Here is a 24,691-nt window from a genome sequence, read left to right on the forward strand (position 1 = left end):
GCGGGGGTCGTCGGGAGGTCAGTGCCAGCTGGGGGCGACCTCGGCGGCCCAGCGAGCGGGGACACCCCGCGCCCGCCCTAAACCCAGCCACCTTTCAACTCGTTAGAAACCCCCGGTCGCAGGTACATGTGGTTAATATTAGGCCCAAAATAACCTTTTTTCTTTTTTTTTTTTTTTTTTATCTCAAACCGGGGCGGTTGCCGAGGCTTTTGAGCGCTGGTAAAGGCGGTTAGTTGGCTGCGGAGCCTGGATTTAATTTTGCTGGTAATCCAAAAATAAGTGCTTGCATATTTCTTATTAGCTTAATGCGCAGCGATCCACATCGGCACAAGCTAAGCCAAATTAATTTCCCTAAAATAATTTTAAAACCTGCCTATTCGCAGAGTTTCTTTCAAACCAGGGCAATTTTCTATCACTCAGGAGCCACGCTTGTTTTTGTCCCCCCTCTTTGTGTTTGAGAACACTTCGGAGCCTTTGCGCAGGTTTTGTGTGCTATTTCACAGCTCGGCCTTTCGGCTGGTGACCCTTAAGGAGTGCTAATGAAGTCGAATACTAGTCTTTAATCCTCTTCAGAAATACTAACATGCCCATCATCCAAAACAGCCTCCAATAATTGCCATTGGGCCCGATCCAACGCCTAGCAAAGTCTTTCAGTCAGTTAACTGAAAACTAAGTTCATCTGCTCATTTAGTAAATTGCTAGCCTTTATATAGCATCAACTCCACAAGGCCTTTTGTCGTGCCTCCCTCCCTCCTGCCCGCCCCCCGGTTAAATTCCTCCGCAGATAATAAAAGACGGTGGCACACCTTCGATCGCATCTTCCGTAATCACAGTCGTGGAAATTTCATCAGACAGATGCATAAATGCTACAAGTAACACTAAAGGGCTCTTTTGCATCTCTCTGTTTACATCCAAAAGACATTCTTTATTCTTTAGGAAAAGTATAATTCAGTTGTCAGAAATGTCATCCTGCCTCAGAATTAGTCATGACTACAGGTATTAAAATAAAAACTCAGACACAGTCGATGTACTTGTTTATTCCCTTCTGACTGCGGCACGGGGAAGGCATCTCCTACCCCGGCGCTGTGATTTCGAGGCGCGTTTCCGCCCTCAAAGACAAAGGTCCCCGATAGGACTTCATTTGCTGAGCTCCTTCCCAGGAACGTTACCGCGCTGACCAAATGGGGCCTGACCCGAACCTCCTCCGTCCAGCGCGCCTTTTATCAGCTAAAGTTAAGGCCAATAGAGATTAACAGGAAAGCCTGATAAGACTGTTTTCTCTTCTCCTATGAGCTTCTAATGGTGTATACAGATGGCAAGGTTTTAAAGAATGGAATGAACGCTTATTTAGGCCTGTAAAAAATCACAGGCAACAGAAACATCCCCCCACATGCGCGGGCTTTCCGTCTTACTAACCCCTTTTCTTCCATCAGGCCACTCTTCAGGGAAACCAAATTGCTTTTTTGTTTTTTATTTAAGCCCCAACCACTTTTATTATTTACATCTGGTGGTCCCCTTATTTATGTCCCTCTCCACTTCCCGGCACACACACCCCGGCTCACAGGGCTGCGAAGCATTATGGGCCTTGGCTCTCAGCGGGAGAACTCGACACTGTCTTCAAACAAATAATTAAGGGGAAGGTTAAAGGTTCACCCAGAGGTCATATCTTTGGATACTCCTCAGAAAGTTTACATTAGTAAGAAATGGGTGCCCTCTGAAGTGTTGTTTCAATGGGCTCGCACAACAAGGCAGAGCATTAAGAAAATTCTAAGTCCTGAAGGGTTTCAGGTGACAACTGCTTTACCTCCGCCAGCAGCAGACTGGGATACTCCACTCCAGTCTTACATATTCCACAGCCACCACAGAGTAAGCCTTTTGGGACGGGTGTTGAAAACCCAGTCTTGCCCAGCCGTTCACTCCCGAAAGAGCTTGGCCTTATTTTATCCCGCTGGTGTGAATAAAGCCAGCCCTTCACTGCGAACTCGACATGGAGGCAATTCACTAGTTGTTTTGGAAATGAGAGTTAAAGCCCTAATAGTGAGTCCCTCAATCTTTGTTTCCCTACAGATAAAAACATCCATAAAAGTGATCACATTTGTCCAGTAAATCTTGCAAAAAACAGCGCTTGGGTTTGATTTCTGATTTTGTTATTTCTCCATTTTTCTTTTGCACATCTGCATAACTGCAGGTGCAAATGATGTCCCCTAGACCAGCAACACTTTGTCTGAAGAGAAGATACACTGTCATATACTTAGAAAGATATAGGAGCACAGAGGCTGTAAGCATCCAGACCATTTTGAAATTCCATTTCTACAGCTCCTCCGAAAAATCCTGTCCATAAACGGCATCAGTTATACCCACCAACGGGTACGTCTGAAAAATTACATATGAAATTATTTATAATTGCAAAATTGCAGGTGCAAACCAGACATACATTTCAGGTGAAGCTAAAAATTAGATCCTAGTTGCATTAGCAGTAGCTACATCACGTAATGCATCAGCACAATTGGTAGACAAGGGCACAGAATGCAGCGTTTGTGGATTATTATTTATTCTTTATATTGCCCCATAAATATGCACAGTGCATAATAGAGACGTAGAAACCATAGTCCCTGCCCTAGCTGCTACATTTTTTTGAGGGCTTTTTTCGAATCCCTCAGGGAGCCATCTCCAGGGCCAAAGTGAAGCAAAATACAGCCTTTTGAGTTGCAGAAACACTGCGATGTTATTTTGGCACAAATGTCTTCAAAAGGCATTAAGAGACAGGTGAAAAAAGAGAACACCAACGCCACTATTTCCAGCATTATTTGGAACCCTATAAAAGAAGAATTCACAGCCCTGTTCCTGACACTAATTGCCTGCCTTGTTCCTACCCTTCACCCAGAGGCCAAAGATTGAATGGCCTGAAAAGATGAGTAAAATCTATCAACGAGACATGGATTTCTTTGTTACTCTTCTGTTAATAGTAATTCCTATTATTTGGATGATAGCAGCAGTTAGAGGACCCAGTGAAGCTCAGTCTTACTCCACCCCGTGCTGCACAAGCACGCCGCCCAGGAGAACTCAGGGTCTGAACAGATTTCCAGGCAAAGCCTTGGGGGAGAGGAGAGACGCCTTCTCCCTGCTTGCGAAAGGGAGCGGAGACAGAAGGAGATTAAGTGACAAGGCCAAAGTCATACAAGAGATCTTTGGCAGAGCCACACACCCAACATAGATTTCCTCAGCCCTCTTTCAGCGCTCCTACAATCTGCTATCCATATGCTATCTTTCCTTTGTTCCCTCGGCTTAGCAGCCAGGCACACTGGCAGGGGACTGCAAAGAGAGCTCACACTGCCACTGTTTGTGCCTTACCTGCTGTGTAGATAAAGAGGGGTCATCAGCCTCCAGGGCTGTGAGGCGATACCTTCACAAACTCTACATTCATAGGGTACTGGGTCCTCATTCCAGAATGATAAATGAGGTGTGTAATGTTGAGAAATACATGTCATTGACATAGTACGTTTAATGAAAATCTCACTTCCAGCATTTTGCAAGTAACAGATTACCGACCTCGCTTATTCAAACAATAGCCATTTGAATCGAAAGAAGGCTTTTGCATCTTCTGTTTTTCTTTAATTGCCACCTAAAGCAGCCACATATATCTCCTATAGCCAGAGCCTGTCTTTCTCACACAAGTAGTTCTGGTAACTTTTGTGGGACAATTTCTGAAAGCACGACGAACAAGATTTGGCTCCAGATGCACAACAATATGGACTTTCAAAAGAACACACTTCATTTTTATCTGCTTCCAGCAAAAACCAGTAGAGCAGTAAAGGTATACTAGTGAATATGCAATGTAGTCTGGTGATTTGGTAGCCCTAGTCCTAATTGGTTCCTGCCATTGCTAATTAGCATGACAATATAATCTAAATATATGCATTTAATTGCATCTCTTCAAACAGAGCCTTGGTTTTCTTTGTCCTAAATAAACATGTATTCTGTATTTTATAGGAAGTCCTGTAATTAATCTTCTTTATATATTTATCATATTTTATCTCAAGTCACATCAAATGATGTTAAACTCGCATTTACATAATACATTTTATTTTTATAATAAATGATGTTCAGATAAAATCGCAGAGAGATATTTCTGCAAAGTGTAAAAGAGAATAAGCAGCAAAGAGAGATCTCTTAGCCTGCTTGCTCAAGTCTGGCACATCCAAAAATAATTTTGTTGTTGTTTCCACCGTCTTTTTTATACATACTGTACAAGTATTTCAAAACACTGTGACCACTCCATAACTGAATCCGAGTATGATTAGTTCTTGAAACGAACTGTTAGTGGCTGTGCTGATTGGTAATCAGAATTAGAAACATCTCCAGCTTCACTCTTTGGCTAGCATGGAAAATTCACTTTAAGTCCGTAGGGTCACAACAGGTTTTGTTTCAGGAGGATGAATCGCATGAAAGCTTAGGAAACTACAAGTCATCCCCAACTTGGGGTCTAATCTGAACTCAAGCACAGAGTGGTATTTAACTCCAGTCACTTGTCTGTACGTCTGATATCTTCTGTGGGATGAACTGGTGCACACCTGAACCAGTCCCCTGCAGCAGAGTAGATCGCTCCTTCTGAGAGCCTGAGGGACAACATGGAGCCACCACGTATGACTCAAAACTTTTCAGCATCAGTCTTCAATCTGAATTTCCACTTAAAATATCCATCCCAGAAAATGAGGGTTTAAAATATTTCATTTATTTAACAAACCAGCCACTGCACGAATGGGTTCTCAGTTCTTTAAGTGAAAAACACAGAAATAAACAAATTTGTGAGACAAATTCACAATTAGTTCTCTAACAGGATTAATGACAAGGATAGGTTTGCCTCAATTTAGATTTTAGCCCAAGAAGACACTTCTGCTCTTTCGCTTGAAAAGAACAGAGATACTGTATGAACGTTGTCACAGGCTTAGTCATAGAAATACTAAAAATAAAAGTAACAACAATAACAACAATAATGTAGGGTTAAAATTGTTTATTGTCTGTCATCTGAATATAAAGCCTAATTTTCAAAAATTGTAGGTACCCAGCGAAACAGTCTAGCCAGATTTTTCAAAAACCTGCCAAATCTAGGTGAGAAGCTCGGCTCTTATTAAACCTAGGTAAATGGGAGCTGAGCTTGAATAAATGGGGTTTAAGCACCTGCTTCAATGTTTTGCTGAGTAACAGCCTAAGAATGCATTCTAAAAAATAATCCGAATGTTTTCACCTTGGATGGGAAAATAAATCTTTGCCCAAATGATATTTCAGTATTTGGGCTATGAACATGTCAGTGTTTAGCTCAAAAGTATATACTACACTGATCCCTTGTTGCTCAAGAATGCCCTAATTTGGAAGGGAAAATAACCAATGAAATACTATATCTAAGTCACAAAAAATGTTTTCATAAGTAACCTAGAAAATTACTTCTTTCCCAGGCTGAAAGAATCATTTCAGAAATCTCGAGCAGATCAGAGCAGCCTGAAAGAATGCATTAGAAAAGACTAATTTGCAGAAACACTTTTATCAATATACACCCCCCCGCCTTTACAGCAGTCTTTGTCTATCATCACCCAAACTTTTATCTGAGCAAGTAAAATCTAGTTATCTTAGTTTATTTAACTTCTCCCTCCAATATGTATTCTAAACTGACAGAATTAGGTTTAGGCGTCCTCCTGTACATGTGTGTACAAAAATAGATGAAAAAGCCCTTGTTTATGCTTCACTGAATCTATGCCGCACCTGGTTACCAACTCTTATTTGCAGCATTCCTTATAGGAAATTAAAAAAGCTGAGTTAGTCACCTGGAAATGAGCCATCTAAACAAGGCTTCCCTAAGTCGTGAATATTGAGAAATGGAGTGACTTTACACGATTGGTTTTGAGAGGAAGAGGGAGGGAAGGATGGGCAGGTTCATTCCCTGACAAAACTTCACACAGTTTTGGACAGCCTTGTTAGCGAAGGGGGGTTTGGGGCTGTTTAAACTGATTTTCTTAAGCTAATTTAGACATCTCACATCTGTCAAAGGTGTGATTCAGAGGACCTAAGTCAGCACCCACGTTTGGTGGAGAGAAGGCTCCAGAAGATGACAGAGAGCAACTAAGCTGGGTGCCTGAGGCAGCCCGCGGCAGGCGCTAACCGTCCCAAAGACCTCTGCCGCATCTTGTATGTTTATGTTGGAGCTCCTAAAAGTACGTTATGCCACTCGGAGCTGCCAATTGTTGGAAATCATGAATTTGCCCGTCCTGTAAGTGTGAGACTGTCCTAAAAAATCAGAAATCTAAACAGCGCTCTTCTCAGTGTTTACTTTGCGAGTTTTTCAGCCATTGCGCCACATTTTTAAACTGCTCTTCTCAGCCACAAAATCTAGAAACGTACTTGAAAAGATTCTCACGTAACCATTGTCTCCTGGAGCTGGGACCTCGAGTTAACATGAAATAACTTGAGCCTTGTGATAATATCATGAGAATTGGCAAGACGGGCATCTATTCACCTCAGAGAAAATCCGTCTTGTTAAACATGTAACTCTCGGTTACCAGGTTACGTCTTGGGAGCGTGGGGAAATGATTTGGCTCTGCCAAGGAAGGACCTGGTGCCTGTCACGGGGAGCCTCGGCACTGCGGCACGAGCCCCGGGGAGCCACCCTGCCTTCGCTCCTGGGGCAGGGGCCGGGCCCTGGGCCTGGGGCAGGACCCTTTCCCTACAATGAAGGCAGCCGTCCAGGAGGCCCCGGTCACAGTTGGGACTCCCCGGTGCTCCCCACGAACCTGGAGGCCCCCTGGCCACCTGGCTCCCCTGCCGGCCTGCGCCCCGCTGCCCCCATCGGCCTCGCCACCAGCCCAGGCCCGTGAGGGCCCAGCGCCAAGGCCAAAGCCAGCCCGCGCTCGGGTCGGCACCCCGTCACGCTGGCAACGGCAGAGCTGCCGCTCCCTGCTGCAAAACCGGGCTCGCCCCGAGCTGCAGCCCGCGGTGGCCCCAGGTGAGGCCTCCCGCTGTGCAGCGGGGCGCCATGAGGTGGGGCCAGAGCACCGCTGCCGGGCCGGGGCCGGGGGTGCCGCCGCCCCAGGGCAGGGCTGCCTCCTCTGCGCCCGCGGAGCCAGGTAGCGCCGCGGCCCTGCTCTGGGCTCCCTTGGCGGCACGGCGGGGGTTGCGCCGCCGCGGGCAGCAGCAGGCCGCGACGCCCCGCGGTGCGGGCGGGCGGGCGGCAGGTACGCCCGTCAGCGGGGAGGGGGCGCGGAGCTGCCGCTGCCCAGCCGCGCGTCCCGCGGGCGGGCGCCCGTGGCCCTGCCAGCGCTCGGGAAACCTCCGCGCGGGTGGAAAAGTGTCACCCCGGGTTCCCCCGGGCCCCCGGCGGGTAGCAGGCGCCTTGCCGTGCACCCGGGGCACCTGAAGCCGCCTAACACACCCCGGCGGTGGCTGCGGCTCTTCCACGAGGGCCGTCAGGTTATTCATATACGGTTATTTATCATGCGCCGTAAAAACGATCTTCTAAAGATACTTGAAAGGAAGGGAGGAGACAAACAGACATACTTCCTTAGCTATTCATATCTTACAGATAAAATGCAAAGTCAATAGACATAAGCTGTAGTATATAACCTCATCCTGTACTTGATTTATTGCAGATGGGAATCAACTAGAAACTGAATCACTTTGAAATTTTTACTACTGACATTAAAATTCCGGGTTTGTATACATACCTCTCGTGGAGATGCTAGATACAATTTAGCTAATTTGGCGTGCGCTTTGATTTGCTAGCACTTAGACATCCACGTTAAAGGTAGATAACAGATCTCCTATAAAATCTTAAGTAACTCATGCATTTAAAGATGTGTTAATTTATCATCTTAAACTCCTAGGAAAAGATTTTCAAAACTACTGAGAGTCCAGCAGTCTTGAAAACACAATCAGCTTATCTAGCTTCTTACATAGCAGTTGAGGGGCCTCGGTTTAGGTAAATTTTTTTTTAAAAAAAGTGTAGTTTTGTAATAATATCACATTGAAGTATTTTACACAATTTTTAACTGTTTCATATTAAATTTTTTAGCCAATTCTAAATTGACCTGAAAAGGAGAGCTGTCAACAAATTTAACATCTGTTTAACTTCCCTGATCAAATTAGATTAAGGCACTAATTCTCCTTCTTACTTTTCAGTGGAAACTACCTAAGTACCAACTTGCCAAAAATGCATAAAGGTGTTTAGCAATCATGTACTGGGTAGGTTTGAAGAGATCAAGGTGCAGTCACATGTCCTGGGCTATGGATATCTCTGATTAGCTTGTCATCTACTCTGAAGAAGATGTAGCCCAACTCTCCTATGCTATGTAACAGGCCAGCTGTTAGCTGTCTGTCAAGCACCTAAAGTGGACAAGTAGTCCAGGAGCAAAAATGTCACTCCTTTGATCTGGCAAGGAGCAGCTGCTGATTTATAGAGTAGGACTTTGTTCTTCCGTTCTATTTTACTTTCTTTCCTAAGGCAGAACCACAAAATCCAGCAGAAAAAAAAAAGTGCCGTTCTCTGCAACATCAACAAGCTCTGACAACTGCAACAGGGCTTTTCTTGGCCCTAACAAAGCTCTCAGGCATCTCCTTTGACGCTCACCTTTTTTTTTTTTTTTCCTTCTTCTTTTTGCAATGCGGTAGTTATTGTTTAATTCAGCTTCTGTAAATGGAATGGACTGTGGCCAGCAAGCCTGGGGCATAAACACACCTGTATGAAAGAAGCCTTATTGTAGCAACCATCTACAACCAACCTGCACATGCACTACCAGTTCGTGAGTTCAGAAGGAATGTTCCATTTTCCCTGACAGTAAATTTTTGCCTTAAGATAACAATTTTTTTGTACTCACTGTCCTGTCTTGACCATGAAGCTTGTACACTTTTTCATTGTTATTAAAATCTGAAGGAAAAAAATATGTATTTTTCTACCTGTCAACCAGCAGACCTCAGGAAACTGGATCCAAAGAGCCCACTTTAAAAAAACCACAGCCAAAATATATGTATAGAAACACACTGCTGAAAGTTTGAGAACTACCGATCCTAAAGGTGCCTGTTCCGTTTCAGAGACAGCGATGCAGTCACAGCCACCTCCAGCTTATACTGTTACAGATTCTCCTCAAGAAAAGCATTTTGCAAAACAAGTGCTCAGTAAGAAATAGCATTTGATGTGACTAACCAGACTGCGGCACTGCCAGCCCAGAGTCAATGCTCCGTTCAGTTCTCTTAGACTCAGAGGTGCTGAGCAGATTCTGTGAGGTGATCAGTCACTACACGGGCTGTTAAACTCCTGCCTCACCCATTGGAATAGCGAGGGAGTTTTCCTTTATTTCCTTTCTTCTGATCTGTTTTCAAGTTTATTAGCTAAGAAAACAAATCTACAGGCCACAAGAAAAGGCTGCAGTGTAACGCTGCTGAGCAGGAGAGGAGTGTCTTGTGTGTTTACAGATGGGGAAGGGAACCACACAGCAAGCTGTGTATTTGACCCTGGTATGTGTCTACGCACATGCTGTGTTCACACTTCTTTATACTGTAACTTTAAAAACAGACAAAAAGGATTACAAAAACAAAGATGGGAAGAGGTGAGGGTGGTGGGGGCGACATCATGACTAGAAGATCTTTTGCATATATGTTAGCTTGTGGAAATAAATAAGAACTATTACAGCCAGGGCCCTAAGGGAGGCAGGAAAATGATGATGTACAGGATAGTATAAAATGATATATTAAAAACTGTGCTGTCAGTGGAACAATAGAATATTAAGCAAAAGTCCATAATAATTGGCAGATATTTAGCTGTAGACATCTTTCTCTGGTTGGTAGGTACTAAAGTATACGTGAGAGGAAAGAGAACTAGTTAGGCAATTAGAAGTAATGGGCATAAATAATACACTATGTATAAATACATCCCCCCCTCTCCCATGTTATAGCTCTTATCCAGATACACCTAATCACCTCTCAGTAAGTCATACCTACATGCTGGTATCCCTTGTGTTTCACTCTTTCCACTGTCTGGTTACTGGAGATTCTGCTTATGTAAATCTTCTTTCTTTCTGTAGATGCAGAATCATGTTAATTTTTTCCCTTTAATTATTCCCATACCGGTGGCAAGACTTTATCAAACCAGAGGGTCTAATGGCTAAGTAGCTAAAGATGTGTCAGCACTACAGACACCGTGAGCCTGCAGCCTGCCATGTTATGGAATACGTGCTCCACAGTGACTGAAGGTATTGGCAGCGCAAGTGCGGGACAGCTATATTGTTTAAGTGTGCTAAAATGAAGAGGCAATCATGCAGATCTTCCCAGTGTCATACTGGTGAAGCTTTTACTCTGACTCATGCCATTTTGTGTTCTCTGTATCCCACAGGAATCAGGGGAAAATGCTCTAAAAACGTTTTTGGGAGTTCGTTAGTATATGAATGTGTTTTATGTATCCTCGTGTCTTAGTTACTGTAAGCCAAACTGGTTTGGAATCATGGAATGGAAAAATTAAAAAATCTCCATGGAGCCATTTCCTCAGCCTATCACTCCATATGCCAGGCTCCCATACTCTCTGACCAGTGCTTCACCTCCCCCAGGGCTCAGCTCTTGCTCCCCAGCCTACCTTGCTGGCTCACCAGAGATAATTGCAAAGTACAGCTGGCAAGTCAGCGATAAAGCTTGCTGGTGCTCTGCAGGGGTCCTAGATGGTCAGATATGCTATGATTGAAGACATATATGTGAATGTTACACCATTTCTTTTTTCTGCTGTTTTCATTCTTCTGAACAAGCTAAGGACCGAAACTGGCAAGGTTTGTACTTTCTGAAGCACTCGAAAGGTTGGGTTCTCGTGATTTCAATACTCAGCTGGCTTATGGGCAGAGCAGAGCACTGGAGGAACCTGTGCTCAAGTGCACCACGTTTCAGTTGTTGTTGGCTTCCCCAGCTAAAGAGGGGGCTACTAATGTATTTTTCTCTCTTCTGTTAAAGGACGGGTAGCTGGAGAAGTCTCTCTTAATGTAGTCACTGCCACTTAAATATCTCATGTGAAAATTAAATCGTACCACAAAAAGAAACTTGAAACTGAGCACATATTTCTTCAATGAAAACTGGCCAGTTCTGTAATGTGTTCCACTATCCCATATTTTGCATACAATTGAGATATCTGTTATGAAATGAAACCCAATCTATATAACCTATCTAATATTTATCTTTCTTTATGAGAGCAGTTTGGAAACTCTGTGTGTGATCTTACATAATTTTAATAACTGGTTGCTGATGGATTTCAATATTAACTCTGACTGTTCTGACTGGTAGGGTGTTGAGGCTTAATTTTCAGGACAATTTCACTAATTGTTCCTGTACTGCGTAGGGATGAAGGCATCTAAGAATATGTGTATAAACCTGCATTTGAGCCCACAAAACTGGTAATTGCAGGGCCATATCCAACAATGCTGATCACTTCAGCCTGGTCTAGTAAAGCACTCAGATGTATAAGGAAAATTTTCAAAATGACCAAGTCCTATTATCAAAATCATCATAGGCCCTGTAAAGCTAATCCTAATGTTCAGTGAAATTCTGAGTTAGAAGGCAAGATTAGCAAAGGGATGTTGACACTGGTGCCTAAAGTGTAGATGATCTGCTCCCAAGGAAATTCCTGTCTCTGGTTAGATGTTCCAAGAATCACCAGAAGGTGGACTTAGATACCTAACTACATTTTTTTGTAAAAAAAAAAAAAAAAAAAGCCCTTACTTAACACTGAAAGTGCCTAAATTTTTTAGGCATGTAGATTTCTACTTTTTAACACCCCATCACATCATCATTTTTGCTGCTGTGTATATGCGTAACCTAACAAGTGAGTTACTTTCTGCTGTAACCATGTTCTATCTCTGAGTTAGAGGAAGACACTTATGTCCGGTCAGGATTCCTAAGGATCCCTTTAGTGAGACAGACATCTTAGGACAGGTCTGGTCTTTCTTATAACAACACAGATAAAGATCTCTTTCCTTTATAGCTGGCACCATAATTATTTGACTATTTATCTGGAAAGAAGGAGATCAAGTTTTGCCTCCCTATCCTGCTTGATTCGGAACAAAGACTTGAACATAGGTCCGTCACATCCTAAAAGAATATCTGAATCACCCAGGTATTCAGTACAGTGAACAAAGCCCTTTCAGTTCTCATTCTGAAGATGTTCTACCTGAAGTAAGTAATTATACAGTCATAATTAACCAGCACTTAACTCTCACACATCTGAAGTTGGAGCCCTAACCAACAGGCTATACAGTCAAGCCCTTGTTCTTATTTAATTTTGTTCTACTGACTAGTCGTTACATACACAACAGAACTGGCAGTCAAGAGAAAAGGCATGATAGTGAAGAAGAGTAAAGATGGAGCATTATGTTCAATAGCCCATTGATTGGGAAACTCAACTCACTTGGAACAGTTAAGACATTGATTTAAATCAAGACGAAGAGAAGACCTGCAAATATATATCCTATTTAACAAGTGAATTTTCTAGCCAATGAGCCATTGAGTATAGCACTCCCTCTACCCCGTTTGCCTCTTTTGTGTAGAGCTTGGTATGGCTGATGTATGACAAGAACTTTGGCTGGATTTGGCCCCTGGGGAGATACACTGAGGCAGGGCTGATTTTGTGTTGAAAGTTGTGTGTCACTCTGGAACACGTTACTGTCTATTTATCACCATATGTGTATTTGTTTTCCTACTCCTCTGTCCTGGAGGTCCTTTCTATGTAAAATAACCATGGGCAGGGCAACATCTCACTTTACGGTACTGCTACGGTTACAGTTCCAAATTTCTCAATTATATCCCGTGTCAGGCAGTTTTGTGCATGCTCACCAATGGAAACAAGTATATGTGGACCAAAAGATTTTAGGCATCTCGGGACTGGACAGCAGCTAGGTGATGATGCTGGAAAATTCGGTGATGGGCTAAAGCTAAAAATTAGCTTAAACTAAAGATTGCAAGGTTTGTGCTTGACACTCATATGCAACTCAAATGATATACATATCTAACAGATATATACATATTCATGAGGAAATATTTTGTAAAATATGCTACACATCTTTTATTGTGGCTTAATTGGTTTATAAGCCAATATTATAATAATAATTTCATAAGAAGTTCAAGCCAAGTTTTAGAACATTTTTAACCAACCTTTGAAAGAAACACAAAATTTAAGGTCAATAGAAACATTATGTAAAACAAAAATAGCCTGTGAAAAGAGAAAAAAAATGCCCCAAATTCACAGGCAGCATCTTCAAGCAAAGTAGTTCAGCATTGTGCTTGTGTGCATAAGAATTTAAAAATAAATTTGATAAGAAATTAACTATAAGTAGAATAAAACCAGTGTTTTCATTCTCATTCAGTGTCCAAACTGAAGAAAACATAGGAAGATAAATCAGTAGTTAGAAGAGGGAAAGTTATTCTTTGCTTTTCACTTGAATTACTAAAATTATCAGACGTGTACATTCCTAGGAACAATACACATTTTTAATTTGGTAGTGAAAATCCTGTAATATTTAATTATTTCAGAAATCAAATATGCCTTTATACATGTAAACTTGTAAACTTGCATCCATGTAAAACAGAATAATGAAGGCAACAAATGCAGATACCCATTCGGATGAACTGGTAAAGGAGAGTTAGTTTCCATTTCCTTTTCTTGATTCTTCCCCAGTTGTTATATTCAGTCTTTCCAATGTGACTATATTATCATCCACAAAATTTTTAGCATCATCGTAATCATAAAAGATATACTTTATATCTTTATAAATCACATGAGGCTTAGCAGACCCTGGTAATGCCACATCTGCTTTAATCCTAGTAAATTCTAGCCTAAGACAGCATAGCCTGTGGTATCTCACCTGAGTTTGCGGAGACATTTCAGGAAATGCATTAGCTCTGTGAGTCAGTGAAATAAATACAAACAAATATAGTGGTCAATAGCCAAAGAAAAATTTAGCACTCTAAATGGGTTTTGACAGAAGCCTGAGTTGAAGAATCCAGCTGTATTTTATGTATGTCCCTTAACCACCAGTCAGTTCTGCTGAGATGAGCGGTCCAATTAGCTGCCTAATTTTTGGTGCCTGATACATGTGTTCGCAGTCAAAAAAAATCATGTATCTAGAGGACTGGCCTTCCTTTGGTCCAAGAAACTAGGGTCGACAAAACAACAAATATGAAAACATCTTCATGTCAAATTCCACATCCTAATTTGAAAGAAGAATCTCACAGTTGCAAGTACCTTATTGCTAGGACAAATTTGATGCAAAGATGTGCAGATAAGATAGGTGCCTACACTTTATTTTCAGGTGTACTAAATACAGGTGAAAAATTGGTAAGTGAAAATTTTTGTGGGCATGTTTTGCATCTGGACCAAAAAAACCCATTTCATCCTTCTGCCAAATTTATCCCAAGTGCTACCTAGATCATGCTCTGGTTTTCCAGTACAGCACAGTTCTATAACAACTGCTTAAGCATGCCATACAGTATTAATCTTCCTCATGAACTCAGTCCCAAACCAGTTTCCATGGAGAGAAATTAAGAGGTATGTACAGGCAAAGGAGAAAATATATGGCTAGCCAATGATACAGAGAGGCTCTTTAGATACAGAAAGGCTCTTTAGATGGGAGCTATGGTAGAGAGGAAGGATTTGTCAACTGAGATTTCAGAACTGAGGGGAGGGCAGCATTAGACAGAGAGTAGAGAGGAGAATGTGAAAAAAAAAAGAGACATCTATGTTGAAGTAGGCTTTGACATTGTTTTAAAAAAGACAATTTTGAAATTGATCCAGAAAAGGGTGGTGGAAGGCTGCTGAAGTGCCTAAAATAGGAGGTAATTTTGATGTGTGTGTGAGAAGGAAGCATCAGCATTTGACACATTAGGAGGGGGAGATGAAGGACTGGGACTTAGAGTCCTGAGAGAAGGGGACTACAATATTCAAGGTGAGAAGAGACGAAGGCAGAAGCAAAAGAGACATATTGCTGAAGTGGAAATAGGAAGAGAGGCAGGCACTGGAGGTGTGAGAGAAAGAGCAACACTAGGAAATGCGTGTGGATTTTGGGCAGTGGGAATAAATGTGTGAGGAGTCCTAGAGGAGTATAGAGGAGCAAGACTTGTATTTAAGAATGTCTGAGAGAGTAATGTTGCTCTGGGTTTGCTGTCAACTTTGTTCACCAGGTTATAAACCCATCTATATAAAATGATACTATCTAGAACACGAACTTATTTTAAACAATGCTCTGTTTATTGTAATAGTTTGTTAGCCAAGCAGTCTCTGCAGTAGCTGCAGCTGTGGCTTGTTCCATCTCGTCAGTAATTTTAACTCTCTTCTATTCATTAGTGTGAAGATTTTCACAGTATTTGAAAATGACAAATACACTTTCCTCCCAGTCCTTGAGTTCTATTTTGTTTGAATGGACTATGCATCCTTTAACGTCTAAATAATTTGCCCTGATAATCATCACAACATAGCTATGCTTTGGAACAGAAGATGTGAATATGGTTCTGATAAAGCTCTGCAATGCTTATTTTAGAAAATGTAGCTTTGAACAGTTTACAATCATCTGTAATCAGTATCTTTCTCCATAATATAGTCCAAAGATCCAAGTCCTGAAGTAGTGTGCAACTGTGTGAGACAGTGGCCACTACATCTCATGAGCTGTTTCATCCTCACTGTTTGTTGCGTGCGGAGCACTGAGTAGGCTTTTACTTATGACTGCTTTAAACAGTGCCTGCCTGCCCTATGACTTTCCAAAAGACCCCAGGATGAGGTTAGCACGATAAAGAGCTTGATTTCTCTAAGCAACAGTCATTCAGCTTGACAGCACCCATTCATTTACTGGAGACTAAACAAAAAATATAAAAAAAGAAAAAAAAGACTCAACTGTTGGACTTAATGACTCCTGAAAGGGCAGCTACACTATCATTACCACCAAGTGCATACAACCTGAGCTTGATGTTGGCCTACTTAAAATTACTATTTGTTATGAAGGGTTGGCAAAGCAATTTATAAAATGATGGGGTAAAAGTAAGAGAAGCCCCGTTAAAAGCTTTTTCTTTCCTTTAAATGAGAGTGAACAGAGTAGGACTCTTAGAGTTTGACCCACTTATTACCTTTGTACATTTGTCTTTATTAACATCTATTAACTGATTAGATTTCCCTTAGAAGTGATTGTGCATTGTTAGATAATTGTATTGATGTGGCTTCTTATTGGGGAAAGGTATTACATCCAAACACTTAAGACAGATAAAACCAGATGGATGTATCTGTCTGTCCATCCATCCATCTGTCCACTCAAGAAGCCTTTGGGTATTTTTAGAGAATTTAAAGCAGTGGTGCAAGCCATAAACAAAAGGGGCATTTTTAAGAAGGAAAATACACTTAATTAAATAGATGTCAAAATGATTTTATTGTCAACATCCACGATATTCATGATACAGTGATGTTGTGTAATCGTTCTATGGAATACTAGTTCTCAGAATCGTAATGAGTTGCTATTAGAAAGAGCAGGGACATATTATTAGTATCCCCACAGAGTTATCTTCTAAATTATTTATACTTGCAACACTTTCACGTAATGGCAGTTTTAAACTCAAGCAAACAAAGCAAACCACACAATAAAGAGAGGGGAAGAGAATTGTACAGAAACCCTTTCTGAATGCATCTAGTTCGAAAGGTGAGTCAAACAAACTAATCAGATTGTGTTTCCTACTCAAATCCTCACGAGGTTTGCAATAGACAGCATCAAAGCTTTTTGGGGTTGTGTCACCTTGATAAAGGCTTGAACGGCACTGTATCTGTTTTATCTCTCACATCTAAAATGTAAAGGAATGCAACTTTATTTGTCTGGTGCAAGTTTGCTTATTGTCTTTGAAATTCCACAGCGGACCCTCCACAAAAAGCTTAGCTATCAGAAGGGTGCAAATAACACCAGAGCCTTGTGTTACGCTTATGTTCATCCCCTAGGCTATGGTGCTAGGTTTGCACAGGAGTTGGGGGGGCAGCGGGAGGGATTGTTTTTTCCATACAAACTTAGCATTGTGAATTACTGATTCTGCTTTCCACTCTTGCTTTACTAATACAGAGTGTAAAGATTAACACTTCAGGAGTCAACACTTTCCAGAAAAGTTGAGATGGGTTGCCTTTTTCTTAAAAAAAAACCAAACTTCAGCCAAACTCAAGTCTGCTCAGTGCAGAGAGGATTTGGGTGAAACTGAAGAAAAAATAGCTCAGACTCTAACAGTCTCCTGGTCTTAAACTGTTTGCATTTATGAACATATAAAGATCATCCTGTTCACTTTCCATTAACCAATCTATGAAGTTTTGTCTTAACTGTCAAAACAAATTCCAGCTGAAATCACTGTCTTATTAACTTACTGAGCAGCTAAATTTGGTTACTTTAAAAACAAAGTTCTACCCCACAAAAAGGAAGAAAAAACATATGGCATGTTTTTTTCCCCCTGTAAAAGGAGCATGTAGCTAAATATTCTCAGCTTTTTGTCAGTCACAATACAATCAGGTTTTAAAAGTATCCAGTTCTTCTGAGTGCCTCTTTTTCTGGGCATTTGAATTAAGGTACCCAAAATAAACACACAATGAAAATGGTGGCCTTTTTTTTAAGCAAAATGACCCTTAGATGTACTAAAAACCTTATTTGCCTTATGCTACTTCAGTTGCACACCAGCACCCCCATTGATAACCGTAGAGCTGCATTAGTTTAAAATTGGAGTAACCGAGTAGTGGATCAGGTCCTATAGTCAGACATATGTTTTCCACTAGATAATGGCTACTTATATATTTATGAATTTTAAAATGCTTTTCAATTCAACTATCATTGTTAGTATGTGCAGGAAGTAAAGAAGTAAATTGCAACCAAGCTTTCAGGGGTTTATTCCCTCATGAAGCACTTGTATTGCTAGTGTCATGGGAGGGCAACTGTATAGTGCCCTCTACATAATAAATGACACTGTTGAATATTCTTAATGTCTGTGTGTATGTGGTTTTAGGGACAGAGCTATTATCTGTTGGGTTTTACATTCCTAAATACTATGCCATCATTTCTTTAACCCAGCTCCATGGAAAGTTTCAAGGAGGTTTAAAATAATTGGTACTCAGATCTATTCTGTCCTGATCACCCATAGAAACAGCGAGTACTCACAGGGCGATAAACAGCTTTCAGGCAAACGCGTAACTCCTGTGTCAATTGGAGTTATGTGCAGAGACTCAGAGCAGAAATAGTATATAGCTCTCCGTTCCTGAACGTGACAGTCATAATAAACCTTAACCTCGACATTCCCTGCTTTCCTCAACCACAGCTAAAAATGCTACACACATTTATACCATCTAATGAACCAGACATTAAAAGGAAACCACAGATCTATACCAATAGATTATCAGGAAGAGAAGTGTGAAGTGCTCATTGTAGTATCATGTACTTACAAAGAGGAAAGACCTAATACATCATCATCGTCATCCTTCAGCAAGAGTAGGGGATAATCTGCCAATGGAGGTCCCACCAGCTACTAAAATAACAGCTTGTAAACTGGATAGTGCAAACATACAATGCAAAATCCTAGGGGACAGAAACTGAGACTCACTGTGGTCAACCTGGAAAGAGAATGATGGATGCTTCTTTTACTCTTTGGTGGCAATACAAAGAAAGGACAGACTATGGACTGAAGTAGGGGTTTGGATTCGAGTGAATCGTGTCTGGTTTCTGAATCTGTTTCTGTTCTCTGAATCTGAATCTATTATCTTTATTAACATGTATAAACCAATTAATTGCAGATAATGACTCTGCTTATGAAAAGAAGCGAGAGGGTATAAGACTTTCTCTTTCAGAAGCAAGTAAGTAAAGAAAGAGTAGGAGTGAGTGGAGTTCAGAAGTGACTCCATTTCCACCCACACCTCCTGCAAGCCAGGGAAACAACCAGCACTGAAATGACAGCAACCTATAGCAGATAGTGGTCAGTAATGAATACATATCACCATAATGAGCAAGGGCAAAGTAGGGAACTCTGCTTTTGCTGTGCCTCAGAGACATATTCCATGCTATTCCTACAGCTTTACTAATAATCAAGCCCTTAGTCTACCTGAGGGTCAGTTTCCTATTGGTTAATTATATTAATAATTATTTCTTCCCCATCTCACCTCTCATTTTCCTTATGTTGTCATGATACATTTTCTCTTGTTTTTGAGACAATTTGACAATGAAGGGCATGAAAATATCTAGATACTAATATATCCATGCCTTTACACTGCACAGGATTTACCTTCCTCTGATTGAAATTCTGATGATGGCTGAGGGCCTGATTGTACTAGCAACAATTACTAGAGTCTGGTTTACAATTTGTTCTGCAACTGTTATTCACATGTAACTTTTCAGAAGTCTTTCTAAGATTTTTTTGTGTGTGTGGGATAATTAGCCCAATATTTAAGAATTCTAATCTCATATAAATGCTCAATGAAAACACATATTTTCCTGTGAGCTAAAAATGCCTGGATTTCAGTTTTGGTTCTCAAAAGAATGTTATTGTTCCTGCAGGACGTGCAATGGAACGTAAAAGAGCACTTTACCTCACCATTTGAATCAGATGAATTTTTTTCTTCTCTTTTTTCTTTAAGTGTTTAATTGATTATTGTTGTTTAGGTTTTTTTTCTTATCATCTTTACCTTCTCCTGTAAGTGTGGATTTATTGCTTTTGGAAAATCTACAAAAAGAATGTTGTCCTCGTTCTGTGGTTTTGATTTCATATATTTAATTTCTAAATAAAAAATAAATGTTTTCAATTTCAGGACCCATTCAGTTAGCGGTCTCTCTTAAGGGACTACCAAAGAGGATGCCAATTAATTCTGACTGTATGATGTGTATTCCAAGACCCACCAATTCACCTCTCACAAGCCACAAAACAAATGCTGGTAACTGACTTTTGGCAGGTACTGATATGAACTGGACTAGAACGCAGGGCTGAAATTGCAAATGTTTTGGTATATGAAATGCTTCCTTATCCATAAAATAAACACAGTACCAAAGTGGTAGCAGACAAATTACTGTGTCCTCATGATGCTCTAGGTTAATGCCTCCCTCAGAAAAGAGGGAAGAAAGAGAGGGATTGAAAAAAAATCCCAATAAAGAATCTCTTACCTTTGCAGACAGCAAGAAGAAATCCAACCCATCAGAGAGAAAAAATCAGCCACTGAAAGTGGGAGGGCACAACATAGACATAAAGGAGGAATTTACTGTACTTCTACAGTGTGCAGAGAAGAGTGGGACGCCTGAAGTGTTTGGTTGGTTTTTAAATACATTTGTGGACAAATCCACATTTTGTGTTAAGGAAGCACAACTTAAACCAGAGCAGAGTAAAACGTGGTATCTTCACTATCATGTTTGAATAGGAGTTGTTAGAGCCCCTAGTTTAAAAAAAGAGAAGAATGTTGATGTAGACTTCAGAAACTGTGGCAGCAGGCAAAACAACTATTTTTATCTGCTTATGATGAGGAACTATGTAAGCTTCTGTGCATTTTGGTTCACCTCAGCTCTGTTTAGTTTTAATCCAGGCCTATTTTCATGGATTTCTTTTAAATACATTTCCTATTAAGCAAATAAACGTGAAAGTCTTTGTAACAGGTGGCTCATATGAAAACAGATCCCATCAGCTGCCCGATGAAGTGAATACCATGGAGGGGAATAGCAAAGTCAATCCGCTTTGGCTTCCAGTGAAAGAAGCAACCTGCCAGAGGCCAACAAAGGAACAAGAGGTGGAAGTGAGCTGAAGTGTCAGGATCCAGCTGTTTTCAGGGACCTAGTTCTAGGCCTATCACACGAATAGTAAGTCTGATTTTCCCTGGTTTTGCACTATGTAAAGTCTCTCAACATCTACAAAGTTTCTCTTCATTTACTTTGGGACAAGCAGGAGTGTCATCAGACCAATATCTCCCAAGACTTTGTGTTGTATTTTACAGGATGTAAATTGCGGGCCCAGTCATTACTGGGCCCTGGAGGAAAGATAAAAGTAGTCAACATCACCGTGTCTGTTTTCTTTTTCCTTCTAAAAAAACCTATTTTATATATTGGAAGATTTAAAGTAAACAAGTTGTTTAAAACAATCATTTCATTGCCTTGCCATTTTCCTTAACCTGGAGATTCATTGCAGAAGTGAAGCATGTATGCCAGAGCACCTTGCGATTTATTTGACACTGATGTTATTTGCTTGTTTTACAGTGGATGGAGACAAGAATCTTGGTGCCCTTTTCTGAGCATGCCAATGCGAGCAAAGAATACTGTGTTTCCACTGGCAGAATTCATGTTTCGGGTAGCTTGCATCCCCTTAAATGACTGTTTCTTGGAAGTAAGTTGCTGTGCAGAATCAGGGTCAGAGTAGACTATTAGGGACCAAGCATCAAGACAGCATGGGTATGGGCATTGCTGGAGGAGAGTCTGTGGGAATAAGTATTGTTTCCATGGTGGTATACCCTGCATTATGACTGTACTACAGTTCATTTAAATTGGTAAATGGTAGTCACCAAATACACTGGAGACAATTTGTATGCCCCAAATTTACTGGAGTATACAGTCACAAAATCTGTGCCCTGAGGTCAACATAAAATACCTATATCAGGTACATGTTTTGTAGTATGGCTTACAGATGTCTCCCCGTGATTTCACATGCTGGTGAAGAGTATTGAGGACTGTAACACCTCTGTGGTGTTACAGGTGTTACTGCAGGTATCTGCAGTCATCTGCTATTCTCTCCATGTCATGACACATAAAGAAAGGAAGAGATGAACAGAAATTGCTGCAGTCCTTCAACTTAGCAACAAGGGTTCATTGCTCCCCACTTTTCAGGAAACTCTGCCATATTTCTATGTATTGTCCTGCAAATGCTGTTTGAGTAACTTATTGCAAGTGCTATCTGAGGACTGATTCAAAATTCAAAATTGAAATCTGTGGAAAAACTCCAGCTCACTTCAACAGGCTTTGAAATAGGAACATGGACAATCTGACGGAGACACTAAAGGAATGAAACCACTGAAAATCTGCCAGCTCCCAACCACTGCCTCACTTAGATTACCTACATAGTGCCCCAGTGTGACTTTCTGGGAAAGTCAGAGAATGAAGCAGCAAAGCGCATTTATATTTAGGAGAAAAAGAATTTTTTATGTTTTTGTGTTATTTTTATGCTTTTCCACCTAACATATTTTAATGCTATTTTAATGTATTTTTGTCTTGCTCTATAATACGTTGTCATACAACAGAAAAATGTATTAGTATGAGATTCCAAAAAATAGCTTTTGCAGTTTTTCACCAGCTGACCTTTATTACATCAGTGTTTAATTACTTAATGTTTTAACACCTCTGTGGGAGGACACAGCTCCATCTTAGTGTTACAGTCTGGTAACTGTACACTGTTCACATAGTGAATCCACTTTCTGACTTCACTGGTAATATTTATTGTCAGAAAGGCTGTGCAGACTGTTACAACCTTGCCAGGTGATTGAATAATTTAGGGGACAGATTTCCAAAGGTATCCATGTACTTAAAACAGACATGTGCTTTGTGGTATTTTATAAAAGTATGTGAGGGCCATTTGAAATTGACCCACTATTACGTGGATGCTGTCCACAGTGAGCTTCACATTTCAGCTGGATCTTCTAGGAGCTGCTGTATTATGACTAATAAGTCTACACATTAGGTGTCCTGGACTAGTTCTCAGAAAAAGGAAACCCAGAAATTTCTGAGGAAAGCTGTAGAAAATATTTGCAGTGAACATAATCACATAAAACTAATATAATACTGGGTTTCAGCAGAAAAAATAAACCTCAGCCCAGGTTCATAGAGTGATTCTGGACGCATCTTTAATTTTGCATTAGCATCATGTCGTATTTCAAAACTGAAGGAAATGTTGTAGCCAAACTGATGCTCAAACCACAGCACTGCTTCTGGGTCTGTCTCTGTTTTTTGGAGTGAAATAAAATTTTACATTTAAGTGGGAGTTTTGACATGTAAAAATAAACATTAGGTCATGCGGCTGAGGAATAAAGCTCCTCCTCAGAACTGCTTTTATGCAAACACGACCCTCCAGAACCTCGATGTGCCAAAGACTGTTGAGACTTGCTCTCCCTGATTTAGCAGTTTACTTAAGCGTGTGCCTGTCTATAAGCACATGGATAACTTCATTAACATGACTGAGAGTTAGGCAGGTGCTATGACAGCCTAATGGAGTTAGGCCTCAGCTGAAGAATGGGTTCTGAGAGTGTTTGTTCCTGAACAAGTCAGCCAACAGTCATCTCGGTTTTTTTTACTGGTCAAACTATTTTGTCCTTTGTATCGGAGGCCTTTGATTAAACTTAGCAATGGAATACTCAGAAAGAGTGAAAATTTTGGTTCTAAATAAAATTATTTTAGCTCATTATCATTAAGTCCATAGACATTAATAATGAATTTTATAAAAAAATGTTAAACTAATGATTCACCTCAGGAAAAACACCCAAGGTATCTGTGAGGAAGGTGGCATGTACTGTTCATCCAGGAAGAGAGTAAAGTCTGAGAAATGAGCAATCAGAAATAAAGCTGAATGTACAAGAAGCAACTGAGAAAAGGCCTTAACTGGAACCGGACGACTGGCTTTTTCCTGAGTCTACCCCCCAGATCTGAGTAATGAGACCTTCAAGGGATCAGCAGGACTCATCTTTCCCTCCAGAAGGCAATATTGTTCTCTTGTGTAGAAATGAACTCTGAAGTACTGTGCATTTGTTTCTCTCCTCCTTTTGTAGCTCACATTGGCTAAACTACTGGGCTTTAGCAGGCACTGAGAAGTTAACATCGGGAGAAGGAAAGACATCATGGAAAACATAAATGGACAGACCTCACCACATTCAAGACCTTCACAAAAGAGTACAGTGTTAAGGCAGTTCCACATGGTTGTCAAGTTAATAGAAAAATCCTGATTTCTTTTTGAATATATAAAACAGAAATATTCCCAGTGTCTTCCAAAGCACTTACTGGCTGGCTTACAAGACACTGTGCCCATCAACATAAAATATATACATTTTTGAAATGTAGTGTTGCTTTTAAAATGTTTTTTTCTCCATGTAAAGTGGCATATTCTTCCTACACAGAGAAAATAGTCTTTATTAAACTTGCAGGCTTACAAATGAACAAGGCTAGACAACGTAAAGAGCTGTAGAAACTTTTTTGGGGGCTGATTTATGTTGAAACGAGCAAGCGAAATACAGTATATTTTATGTTGTCTGATAAAAGATGGTGTATAAAGAACCCTTCAAAATGCAACGTTTTGAAAACCACAATCAAAAATGAATTTTTAATAAGGCTTGCCTCAGTGATAGTCTTGGCCAAGAAGAGATTTCTACTATACAAGTGCAATATGGAATTTTGACTTGAGAAACTCTGTATGGCCTGTGTTTTACATCAGTCATTGAATTTAGGTAAGGAATACGGAAGAAAAGAAAGCAATGATAGAGCTAGTAGAAAACAAAGAACGATTGCAATCTATTTGATGCACGAAGCACATTCTAGACTATAATTTTCTTGATTGTACATGAATGCCCTTCTATGATGATACAAATTTTTTAATGTCTTTCTGCTTCCATTGGTAGTTTTTAAGATGAAACAGAATTTTCTTGTTTCTGCCATCTTTAAATTAACCAATACTCAACAGA

General features: G+C 40.6%; 1 protein-coding gene across 1 annotated transcript in view; it reads right to left on the reverse strand.

Annotated features, from left to right (window-relative positions):
- Positions 1-24,691, reverse strand: part of MEIS2 (Meis homeobox 2) — a 172,299-nt gene that overhangs the window by 5,858 nt on the left and 141,750 nt on the right. The window lies entirely within an intron of this gene.

This window comes from Platalea leucorodia (genome assembly GCF_965183815.1).
Source record: "Platalea leucorodia genome assembly, chromosome: 7".
Taxonomy (NCBI): Eukaryota; Metazoa; Chordata; class Aves; order Pelecaniformes; family Threskiornithidae; genus Platalea; species Platalea leucorodia.